The sequence below is a fragment of the Arachis ipaensis genome, chromosome B2 (genome assembly GCF_059453495.1).
Source record: "Arachis ipaensis isolate K30076 ecotype BB chromosome B2, ASM5945349v1, whole genome shotgun sequence".
In the NCBI taxonomy this organism is placed as follows: Eukaryota; Viridiplantae; Streptophyta; class Magnoliopsida; order Fabales; family Fabaceae; genus Arachis; species Arachis ipaensis.
In genome coordinates this window covers 77,868,614-77,880,216 of record NC_142437.1, presented here as the reverse complement: position 1 = coordinate 77,880,216, position 11,603 = coordinate 77,868,614, and the positions used below count along the sequence as shown (strand labels likewise).

Below are 11,603 nucleotides of genomic sequence, written 5' to 3'. Positions count from 1 at the left end.
ACAAGGTATTGAGAATTTTCCAGGATCTTGTCTCTTTAGAGGTAATCTCTGCCTAGTCAAGTCATCCAGTTCTTTGACGAGCAATGGAGGGTTCATCCTCCCAAGTCTCATTACCAAATAACTTGGCATTTAGCTTCATGATTGCTCCAAGATACTTAGCAACTTGCTCTTCAGTAACATCTTCATCCTCTTCAGAGGAAGAATACTCATCAGATCTCATGAATGGCAAAAGTAAATTCAATGGAATCTCTATAGTCTCAGTGTGAGCCTCAGATTCCCATGGTTCCTCATTAGGGAACTCCTTGGAGGCCAGTGGACGTCCAGTGAGATCTTCCTTAGTGGAGATCACTACCTCTTCCTCCTCTCCAGATTCGGCCGTGTGGGTCATGCTGATGGCTTGCACTCTCCTTTTGGATTCTCTTCTGTATTGCTTGGAAGAGTACTAAGAGGGAGTTTAGTAACTTTCTTACTCAGCTGACCCACTTATGCCTCTAAATTTCTAATGGAGGACATTGTTTCAGTCATGAAACTTTGAGTGGTTTTAATTAGATCAGAGACTACAGTTGCTAATTCAGAGTGGCTCTGCTTAGAATTCTCTGTCTGTTGCTGAGAAGATGCTGGAAAAGGTTTGCTATTGCTAAACCTGTTTCTTCCACCATTATTGTTATTGAAGCCTTGTTGAGGCCTCTGTTGGTCCTTCCATGAGAGATTTGGATGATTTCTCCATGAAGGATTATAGGTGTTTCCATAGGGTTCTCCCATGTAATTCACCTCTTCCATTGCTGGGTTCTCAGGATCATAAGCTTCTTCTTCAGATGAAGCTTCTTTGGTACCGCCTGTTGCTGCTTGTATTCCAGACAGACTCTGAGAAATCATATTGACTTGTTGAGTCAATATTTTGTTCTGAGCCAATATGGCATTCAGAGAATCAATCTCAAGAACTCCTTTCTTCTGATTTATCCCATTATTCACAGGATTCCTTTCAGAGGTGTACATGAATTGGTTATTTGCAACAATTTCAATGAGTTCCTAAGCTTCTGCAGGTGTCTTCTTCAGATGAAGAGATCCTCCAGCAGAGCTGTCCAATGACATATTGGACAGTTCAGACAGACCATCATAGAAGATTCCTATGATACTCCATTCCGAAAGCATGTCAGAAGGGCACCTTCTGATCAATTGCTTGTATCTTTCCCAAGCTTCATAGAGGGATTCACCTTCCTTCTGTATGAAGGTTTGGACTTCCACTCTAAGCTTACTCAATTTTTGAGGTGGAAAGAACTTTGCCAAGAAGGCATTGACTAGCTTTTCCCAAGAGTTCAGGCTTTCTTTAGGTTGTGAGTCCAACCATGTCCTAGCTCTGTCTCTTACAGCAAAAGGGAAGAGCATAAGTCTGTAGACTTCAGGGTCAACCCCATTGGTCTTGACAGTGTCACAGATTTGCGAGAATTCAGCTAAGAACTGATGAGGATCTTCCAATGGAAGTCCATAAAACTTGCAATTCTGTTGCATTAGAGAAACTAATTGAGGCTTAAGCTCAAAGTTGTTTGCTCCAATGGTAGGGATTGAGATGCTTCTCCCATAAAGTCGGGAATAGGTGCAGTAAAGTCACCAAGCACCTTCCTTGCATTGTTGGTATTATTGTTTTCAGCTGCCATTGTTTCTTCTTCTTTGAAAAGCTCTGTTAGGCCCTCTAGAGAAAATTGTGCTTTAGCTTCTCTTAGCTTTCTCTTCAAGGTCCTTTCAGGTTCAGGATCAGCTTGAACAAGTATGCCTTTATCTTTGCTCCTGCTCATATGAAAGAGAAGAGAACAAGAAAGTAGGGAATCCTCTATGTCACAGTATAAAGATTCTTTGAGGTGTCAGAAGAAAAGAAGAATAGAAGGAGGAGGTAGATAGAAGAGAATTCGAACTTATCAAGAGGGATAGAGTTTGAATTGCACCTTGAGGAGGAGTGTTAGTCCCTTGAATAGAAGGATGTGAGAATAGGGGAAGAATTTTCGAAAATAAATTAAAAAGATTTTGAAATAATAAAAAGAAATTTGAAAATTTTATTGAGATTTTCGAAAATTAAGATTGGGAAAGAAATTAAGTGATTTTTGAAAAAGATTTTGAAATTAGAAATCAAAAAGATATGATTGAGAGTTAATTTTGAAAAAGATGTGATTGAAAAGATATGATTGAGAAGATATGATTGAAAATCAATTTAAAAAAAAGAAAGTTTTTAAAATTAAAGTTGATTACTTGACTAACAAGAAATTAAAAGATATGATTCTAAAATTTAAAATTTGATCATTTCTTAATAGGCAAGTAACAACTTGAAAATTTTGAAGTAAATCATTAATTATAGCAAGGATTTTCGAAAATAATAATAAAAAATGGAAAGAAATTGATTTTGAAGAGATATGATTGAAAAGATATAATTTGAAAAAGATTTGATTTTGAAAAATTATGAAAATTTGAAAAAGATTTGAATTAAAAACAAAATCTTCCCTCTAGTGTCCTCCTGGCGTTAAACGCCCAGAATGGCATCCATTTTGACGTTTAACGCCCAAAATCCTACCTTTTTGGGCGTTAAACGCCCAGCCAGGTACCCTGCCTGGCGTTTAAACGCCAGTTTTCCTTCTTCACTGGGCGTTTTGAATGCCCAGCTTTTTCTGTTTGATTCCTCTACTGAATGTTCTGAATCTTCAATTCTCTGTATTATTGACTTGAAAAGACATAGTTTTGAAATTTTTTTTTGAATTTTTCAATGATGAGAAACAATCAAAATACAAATAATCTTAGGAAACTCAAATCAAACAAACAATGCATGCAGGACACCAAACTTAAAAATTTTCATATAAGAGACACTAACAAATTGAGAATGCATATGAGAAACAATAAAACACACAAAACAAGAGAATTTAAAGATCAGAGCAATGAAATTATCAAGAACAACTTGAAGATCAATGAAGAACAATATGTATATATTCGAAAAATGCAAGAAGAAGAAAGTCATGCAATTGACACCAAACTTAAAAATTGACACTAGACTCAAACAAGAAACATAAAATATTTTTGATTTTTATGATTTTATAAAAAAAAATTTTTGTGGTTTTTCGAAAATTGAGTGGAAAAGAAAATAAAGGGATTCAAAATTTTTAATAAGAATTCCAGGAATCATTGCAATGTTAGTCTAAGAATCCAGTCCAGGAATTAGACATGGCTTACTAGCCAGCCAAGCTTTCAGTGAAAGCTCCGGTCCAAAACACTAGACATGGCCAATGGCCAGCCAAGCTTTAGCAGATCATTGCTAACAACAGCAAAATTGATAGAAATCAACAAGCTCTTGTGATGATAAGTTGAAACCTCGGTCCAAAAGATTAGGCATGACTTCACAGCCAGCCAGACTTCAACAAATCATCATGAAACTCTAGAATTCATTCTTAAAAACTCTGAAGAACAAAATAGAAAATTTTTTTTCGAAAATAAAAAGTAAAATTACCTAATCTAAGCAACAAGATGAACCGTCAGTTGTCCAAACTCGAACAATCCCCGGCAACAGTGCCAAAAACTTGGTGCACGAAATTGTAATCATCAACAATGGGAGTTACTTTTTATGACAGGTGGACCATAAATAGATGTGGAGTTACTTTTTATGACAGGTGGACCATAAATAGAAATTGGGATGAGTTCCCTACTGGAGATGGTCTTATGGAGGCGTATGATGTGATTGAAAAACTTGGGTACATTGTTGAGAACATTAGGGTAATGTGGTTAGATGCTGAGTTAGGATTAGAAGGGTTGAAGTTGTTGAGGGGTGATAAAGAAACAATCAAAATGGCAAATATAGGAATTGAAAAAATGGTGGTTGACTTGTATGTAGTAGATAAGACTTCAGTCCCTCATGATTTCTTTTATGACATTGGTTATTTAGATGTTAGGAGTGGGAGCAAGGCTATTGAGGAAGAGTGTGTAGATGTTGATAGTGGGCCAAGTAACATTAGAAAGGCCTAAAATATTGAAGTGGAGGCTCAAGGTAGGGAGGTGGATGTGGAGGCCCAAATTTAGAAAATGGTTGATGTCCATTTAAATGTTAAAGAAGTGGTTCAGAATGTTGTTGATGGGGAGAATAGTAAAGAGGAGGATGACTCTGATGACTTGGATTATGAGGCTGATTCTTATCTTCATTTTAGTGATAGTGAAGATGATTATTATGGAAAAGATCGGCTATTTAATGTTGATATAACTCTTGAGGAGATGCTAAAAAAACTAAAACTGCTGTCGAGAAATTAAAACTAAAACTGAAGGAAGTCTAAAAAAACTAAAACTGCTGTCGAGAAATTAAAGAAAATTCAAAAGGTGGTGGTTGGAAAGAGAATGAATTCTCATTTAAGCGATGACGAAGGATTAAACAGTGATAAGTTAGGACAAAAAATATTTTATCCATTTCTAAACTGTTTCTCCCTCATCATCTTCAATCTCGTGAAGCCTAACTTATTGGTGTACTTGATCACTGATTTGCCGTGGAAAAATTCCTCTAAATCTCTATTGATTCCATTCTTTCCCTTCAGTTATGATATCTTTAATAAATTCTAGAACTGAGTCCATTATACTTTGTATTTTATTAATACCCACTTATCCTCCGAAACCTTAATTTGTATCCATTTAAGAGAGATTTATCCATATATTAATTTGGCTCACTCTTTTAAAACTTTAAGAATGAAAATGACATGCGCATATATTTTTAAAATCTAATTTGATTCTACATAAATTTAATTTACCATGTCATCAGGTCTCACGACACATCATCATCTAGTTAATGAAAAGACAATTTGACTTGTAATTATATTTTTCTTAAAACTAATTTGATTGGTCAAATCTTTTAAAGACTACGAATTCGAATATTATTGTATCAATAGTACTATTGCGGCTATTTAATTCATCATTTTCTTCACTGAATATGTATAATAGTAACATGTTGTGATAAGAAGGTATTGAATGCCCATTTATGAAATTGGGCGGCTAATCTTTCCTATGCTGAAGGAATAACTTTTCAAGGCAAGTTTAAGATTAATGAAGGTTGAAATCAAAAGCTTGTCACATGTATAAATAGTAGAAGCAACGATTGAAACAACATAGCAATAACAATCAATAACAATATTCTCTCTCTTTTATACTCTTCTTCCTTACATACGATACTACTTATATTAGTAGATATATATAAATTATCTTTATTATATTGAGTTAATTTATATTGGCTAATATTAATACTAGAGTCTTTTATTTATTATTTTATCTTCTTTATTTATTTATTTTACAACACGTTATCAGCACGAAACTCTGATAAAAATTTAGGAAGACTCAGGTAACAAATTTTCATTATGTCGAAGCTATCTCATCTTGAATTCAATACTCTTGATATATCTGGAAACAATTATTTATCATGGATACTAGATGCTGAAATCCATCTTGATTCAATGGATCTTGGAGATACTGGTGCACGAAATTGTGATCATCAACAATGGCGCCAAAGGGACTTGGAGCTCTCAAACGTGAATCACACTTTGTCACAATTCCGCACAACTAACCAGCAAGTGCACTGGGTCGTCCAAGTAATACCTTACGTGAGTAAGGGTCGATCCCACGGAGACTGTCGGCTTGAAGCAAGCTATGGTCACCTTGTAAATCTCAGTCAGGCGAATTCAGATGGTGATGGAGAATTGATAATTAAAAGATAAATAAAACATAAAATAAAGATAGAGATACTTATGTAATTCTCTGGTTGGAATTTCAGATAAGCGTATGAAGATGCTTTGTTCCTCCTAAACCTCTGCTTTCCTATTGCCTTCTTCCAATCATTCATACTTCTTTCCATGGCAAGCTTTATGTTGGGCATCACCGTTGTCAATGGCTACTTTCCGTCCTCTCAGTAAAAATGTTCTACGCACGCTGTCACCGCACGGCTAATCATCTATCGGTTCTCGATCATGTTGGAATAGGATCCATTGATCCTTTTGCGTCTGTCACACGCCCAACAATCGCGAGTTTGAAGCTCGTCACAGTCATCCCTTCCCAGATCCTACTCAGAATACCACAGACAAGGTTTAGACGTTCCGGATCTCAGAAATGGCTGCCAATAATTCTAGCCTATACCACGAAGGTTCTAATCTTATATTAGAAACCCAAGAGATACACATTCAAGCTTGTTTGCATGTAGAACGGAAGTGGTTGTCAAGCACGCGTTCATAGGTGAAAATGGTGATGAGTGTCACATAATCATCACATTCATCATGTTCTTGGGTGCGAATGAATATCTTGGAGAAGAAATAGACTTGAGTTGAATAGAAAAACAATAGTACTTGTATTAATTCATGAAGAACAGCAGAGCTCCGCACCTTAATCTATGGTGTGTAGAAACTCCACCGTTAAAAATACAAAAGTGATAATGGTGTAAGCATGGCCGAATGGCCAGCCTCCAAGGTCTAGGGACTAAACATCCAAAGATGTGTCCCCCCATTTAAAATACAATAGTATAAGGCCCTATTTATAGAGAACTAGTAGCCTAGGGTTTACAGAAATCAGTAATTAATGCAGAAATCTTCTTCCGGGCCCACTTGGTGTGTGCTTGGGCTGAGAATTGAAGCTTCCATGTGTAGAGACTTTTCTTGGAGTTAAACGCCAGCTTTTGTGCCAGTTTGGGCGTTTAACTCCAGCTTTTGTGCCAGTTCCGGCATTAAACGCCAGAATTCTTGAGCTGACTTGGAACGCCTGTTTGAGCCATCAAATCTCGGGCAAAGCATAGACTATTATATATTGCTGGAAAGCCCAAGATGTCTATTTTCCAACGCAATTGAGAGCGCACCAATTAGGCTTGTGTAGCTCCAGAAAATCTACTTCTAGTGAAGGGAGGTCAGAATCCAACAGCATCTGCAGTCCTTTTTCAGCCTCTGAATCAGATTTTTGCTCAGGTCCCTCAATTTCAGCCAGAAAATACCTGAAATCACAGAAAAACACACAAACTCCTAGTAAAGTCCAGAAAAGTGATTTTTAAATAAAAATTAATAAAAATATAATAAAAACTAACTAAAATATACTAAAAACATACTAAAAATAATGCCAAAAAGTGTATAAATTATCCGCTCATCAGATACCATTTAGGCTGAAAATAATGCATCCCAGAAGGATAAAGCCAAAGCCATGATTTTTCTTCATCGTCATCTTGACGAAGGATTGAAAAATGAATATCTCACATTAAAAGATCCTGCAGATCTTTGGAAAGACCTTGAAGAAAGATATAATCATCAAAGACGGTGATATTTCCTCAAGCCCGATATGAATGGACGTACTTGCGTCTACAGGATTTTAAATCCATAAATGAATATAATTTTGCAATGTTTTGAATTACCTCATGAATGAAATTATGTGGAAAAAAGATAAATGATAATGATATGTTAGAGAAAACTTTCTCAACCTTCCATGCCTCGAATGTGCTCCTGCAGCAGCAGTATCGAGAAAAAGGGTTTAAAAAATATTATGAGTTAATTTCTTGCCTTCTTGTTGCTGAACGCAACAATGAATTGCTCTTGAAAAATCATGAAGCGCGCCCAGTTGGCGCCGCCCTATTTCCTGAAGTAAATGCAGCAAATTACCCCAGAAGAGGTAAATGGCAAGGTTTTAATAATAAGAAAAATTATGGAAGAAAAAGGAATTATATTCAAAAGAGAGGATCTCACCAGAAGTGGGATAAAGAAAGAAATATTGGATAAAATAAATCAACAGAGGATAAGTATTTCCGTTGTGGTGAAAAGGGCCATTGATCGCGTACCTGTCGTACCCCAAGGCACCTAGTCGATCTTTATCAAGCATCTTTGAAAAAAGATGACAAAGAAAAGGAAACAAATTTTGTTTCAAATGATACTAAAAATTCCACCACTCATTATGATGTATATGATTTCTTTGAGGATCCTGAAGGAAATATTGGTCATTTGATCAATGATGAAATAGTTTAATATGTGGGATTGTTAAGTATTCATGTAAATAAATAATGTAAAGAACTTATTGTTGAGTTTTATTTTCTATGTATTTAAGTTTCAAATATGATGTATATAAATAATAAAATATTAATGTTTATGAATTTTGAAATCATTAAAGGTGTCAAGTTTTAAAATAAAATTTTAATATATGACATTATTTTTATGTACAGTGTTTCTTAGAAAAATAATTCCAATCAAGCATTCAATTTAACTGTGCATAATACTCATTTTATTATTATTTGTCTTTGAAAAAAATAGCAAGGATATATAATGAAGATGTATTCCTTGCGGATAGTGCAAGTTCGCACACCATTCTCAAAAGTGATATATATTTTACCCATCTTGTGCCAAAAGAGGAATATGTTAATACTATTATTGGCTCAGGCAATGTGATAGAAGGCTCCGGAAGAACTATAATTTTGTTTCCTGGAGGAACAAAATTTATAATAAATAATGCACTATTATCTACCAAGTCCCTGAGGAACTTGTTGAGTTTCAAAGATATTCGCCGAAATGGATATCATGTTGAGACAATGAATGAGGAAAATCATGAGTATTTATGTATCACAACTCATGATTCAAATAAGAAAGTTATATTAGAAAAATTACCCTCACTTTCATCTGGGTTGTATTATACCAAGATTAGCGCAATTGAATCACATGCCATTGTAAACCAGAAGTTTATTAACCTAAATGAATTCATAACTTGGCATGATAGATTGGGTCATCCAAGAACAATCATGATGAGGAGAATTATTGAAAACTCCCATGGACATTCACTAAAGAACCAGAAGATTCTTAAAACTAGTGAATTTTGTTGTGCTGCATGTTCTCAAGGGAAGTTAATTTTAAGACCATCACCAATAAAGATTGGATTTGAATCCCCTGAATTCCTAGAAAGGATTCAAGGTGATATATGTGGACCTATTTATCTACCATGTGGATCTTTTAGATATTTTATGGTCCTAATAGACGCATCTTCGAGATGGTCACACGTGTGCTTATTATCTTCTCGTAACCTGGCGTTTGCGAGATTACTGGCTCAAATTATTCGATTAAAAGCACAATTTCCAGAAAATTCAATCAAAGCAATTCGTCTTGATAATGCTGGTGAATTTACTTTCCAAGCTTTTGATGTTTATTGTATGGCTAATGGAATAAGTGTTGAACATCCAGTAGCTTATGTTCACACACAAAATGGGTTAGCAGAATCACTTATTAAACGCCTCCAATTAATTGCTAGACCCTTACTTATGAGAACAAATCTCCCAACCTCGGTTTGGGGGCATGCTATTTTACATGCCGCAGCACTTATTTGTTTGAGGCCAACGAGTTACTATCAGTTCTCTTGATAAACCATTATTTTATGATTTATATTGTGTTTAATTGAGTGTTTTTATCAAGTCTTTACCCACTTATTCATATGATTAGCATGATATTAAAATTCCTTCCCAAAATTATTCCATGGTTGAAAACTTGCTTCCTAGAGATCTTTTAATTATACATTTTAACTCTCCTTCATCCCATTCGATGTCGTGATCCGTGTGTTAAGTGTTTCAGGCTTCATAGAGTAGGAATGGCTTAGAGAATAGAGAGGACGCTTGCAAAAATGGAAGGAACACAAGAAACCAAGGAGATGACCAGCGAATAATGACGTGAGCGCATGGCTCACACGAGCGCGCGAAAAGAAGAAATCGCAGTGACGCGAATGCGTGCCTGACGTAAACGGGTAGATTGAAGTCTGCACGAATGACGCGAATGCGTGGACGACGCGAATGCGTGGATGACGCGAATGCGTGACAAGAAAAATCGCTGAATGACGCGAACACGTTGACGATGCGTATGCGTGACCTGCGCGATCTGCAAAAATAACAGAATACGCTGGGGGCGATTTCGGGCCACATTTTAACCTAGTTTTCGGCCCAGAAACGCAGACAAAACCTAGGGAACATGCAGAAACTCAACAGGCATCCACACACATTCAAATACATCGATATTAAGATTGTTTTCAGTTTTAGATCTGAATCTAGATTAGCTTTTGACGTTGGGATTTTTGCTAGTAAAGAATTTCATAAAAATAGTCGCGTTGTAGATATAGTCTCTAAACCGACAGAAATCCCTTCGTACAAACGTTTTGGTTGTCACAAGTAACAAACCCCTTTCAAATTGATAACCGAGTATTCAAACCTCGGGTCGTCTTCTCAAGGAATTGTAGGGAGGTATGTTCTTATTATTGGTTATGAGTTTGTAAATTGGGGTTCTGGAGTTTGGGCAATGCGCACAGGTGTATTTTCAAGTAATAAAAATAAATAAATAGCTGCAAGGCAAACTTTTGGCAAGGTATGAGAATTTGGAAGTCCAGACTTAGTTATTCTTATCAACAACAATGACAGTTGAATCTTAATTCCACTTAGTTAACCTTTACTAAAGCAAAGGAAAGTCAAGGGACAATTTGGTTTGATCTTCGAATCCTATTTATTTCCTAAGAAAAGATTGGGATTATGGAAGTTCAACTCAATTGGCAAGATAACAATTAACAATTATGCTGTTGAATTGGATAACTCCTGAGTTACTGATTTCTTAACCAAAACCAAAAGGGGAAAAGTAAATCTACTGGAATAAAAATGTCTTCAGATGGGAAGCAGTAATCATGTAAATAAAAGAAAGCAATCATGAATTGAAATATCTCAAATAACATTAATTAAGAAAATTATATGTAACATGGAAGAGTTCATAAATTAAATAAAAATAAAGAACCTGGGATTGAGAGTCACTCCTAAAACTAAGAGAAGTCCTAAATCCTAATCCTAAGAGAGGGAGAGAACCTCTCTCTCTAAAAACTACATTTACTCCTAAAATTGTGAATATGAGAGCTTGTTTATGAATGGATGCATTTTTCCACTTTATAGCCTCTAATCTGTGTTTTCTGGGCCACAAACTTGGTCAGAAACAGCCTAGAAATCGCTGGTTGCGAAATTTGCCATGCTAGTTTTTCGTCACTCCGACGCGGCCGCATGGAGCACGCGGTCGCGTCACCTAGCGTCAGGGTAACTATGGCATATTATATATCAAATCGAAGCCCCGGACGTTAGCTTTCTAACGCAACTAGAACCGCATCGTTTGGACCTCTGTAGCTCAAGTTATGGCCGTTTTAGTGCGAGAGGGTCAGGCTGACAGCTTTGCAGTTCCTTCAACTTCTTGTATTCCTTCCACTTTTGCATGCTTCCTTTCCATCCTCTGAGCCATTCCTGCCCTGTAATCTCTGAAATCACTTAACACACATATCAAGGCATCTAATGGTGATAAGAGAGGATTAATATTAGCAATTATAAGTCAAAAGAAGCATGTTTTCAATCGTAGCACATAATTAGGAAGGCAAATGTAAAATCATGCAAATAGTATGAATAAGTGGGTAAAGAGTTGATAAAATCCACTCAATTGAGCACAAGATAAACCATGAAATAGTGGTTTATCAGCTTTACATTAGTAGTTTATACTTTTGCTTTGGATTTTTGGATGCTGAAGAATCATTACCTCCGTGAAGACATTACTTTAGTTTGTTTCCTTATTCCTTTACTTTTACTTATT

At 35.9% G+C, this 11,603-nt stretch overlaps 1 non-coding gene across 1 annotated transcript; it reads left to right on the top strand.

Moving 5' to 3' along the window:
• Positions 1-1,146: 1,146 nt before the first annotated feature.
• On the top strand, positions 1,147-1,254 carry LOC148574491 (small nucleolar RNA R71). The gene has a single exon (XR_015905494.1). It is a non-coding gene; the product is annotated as a small nucleolar RNA R71 (small nucleolar RNA).
• The last annotated feature ends 10,349 nt before the right edge of the window (positions 1,255-11,603 follow it).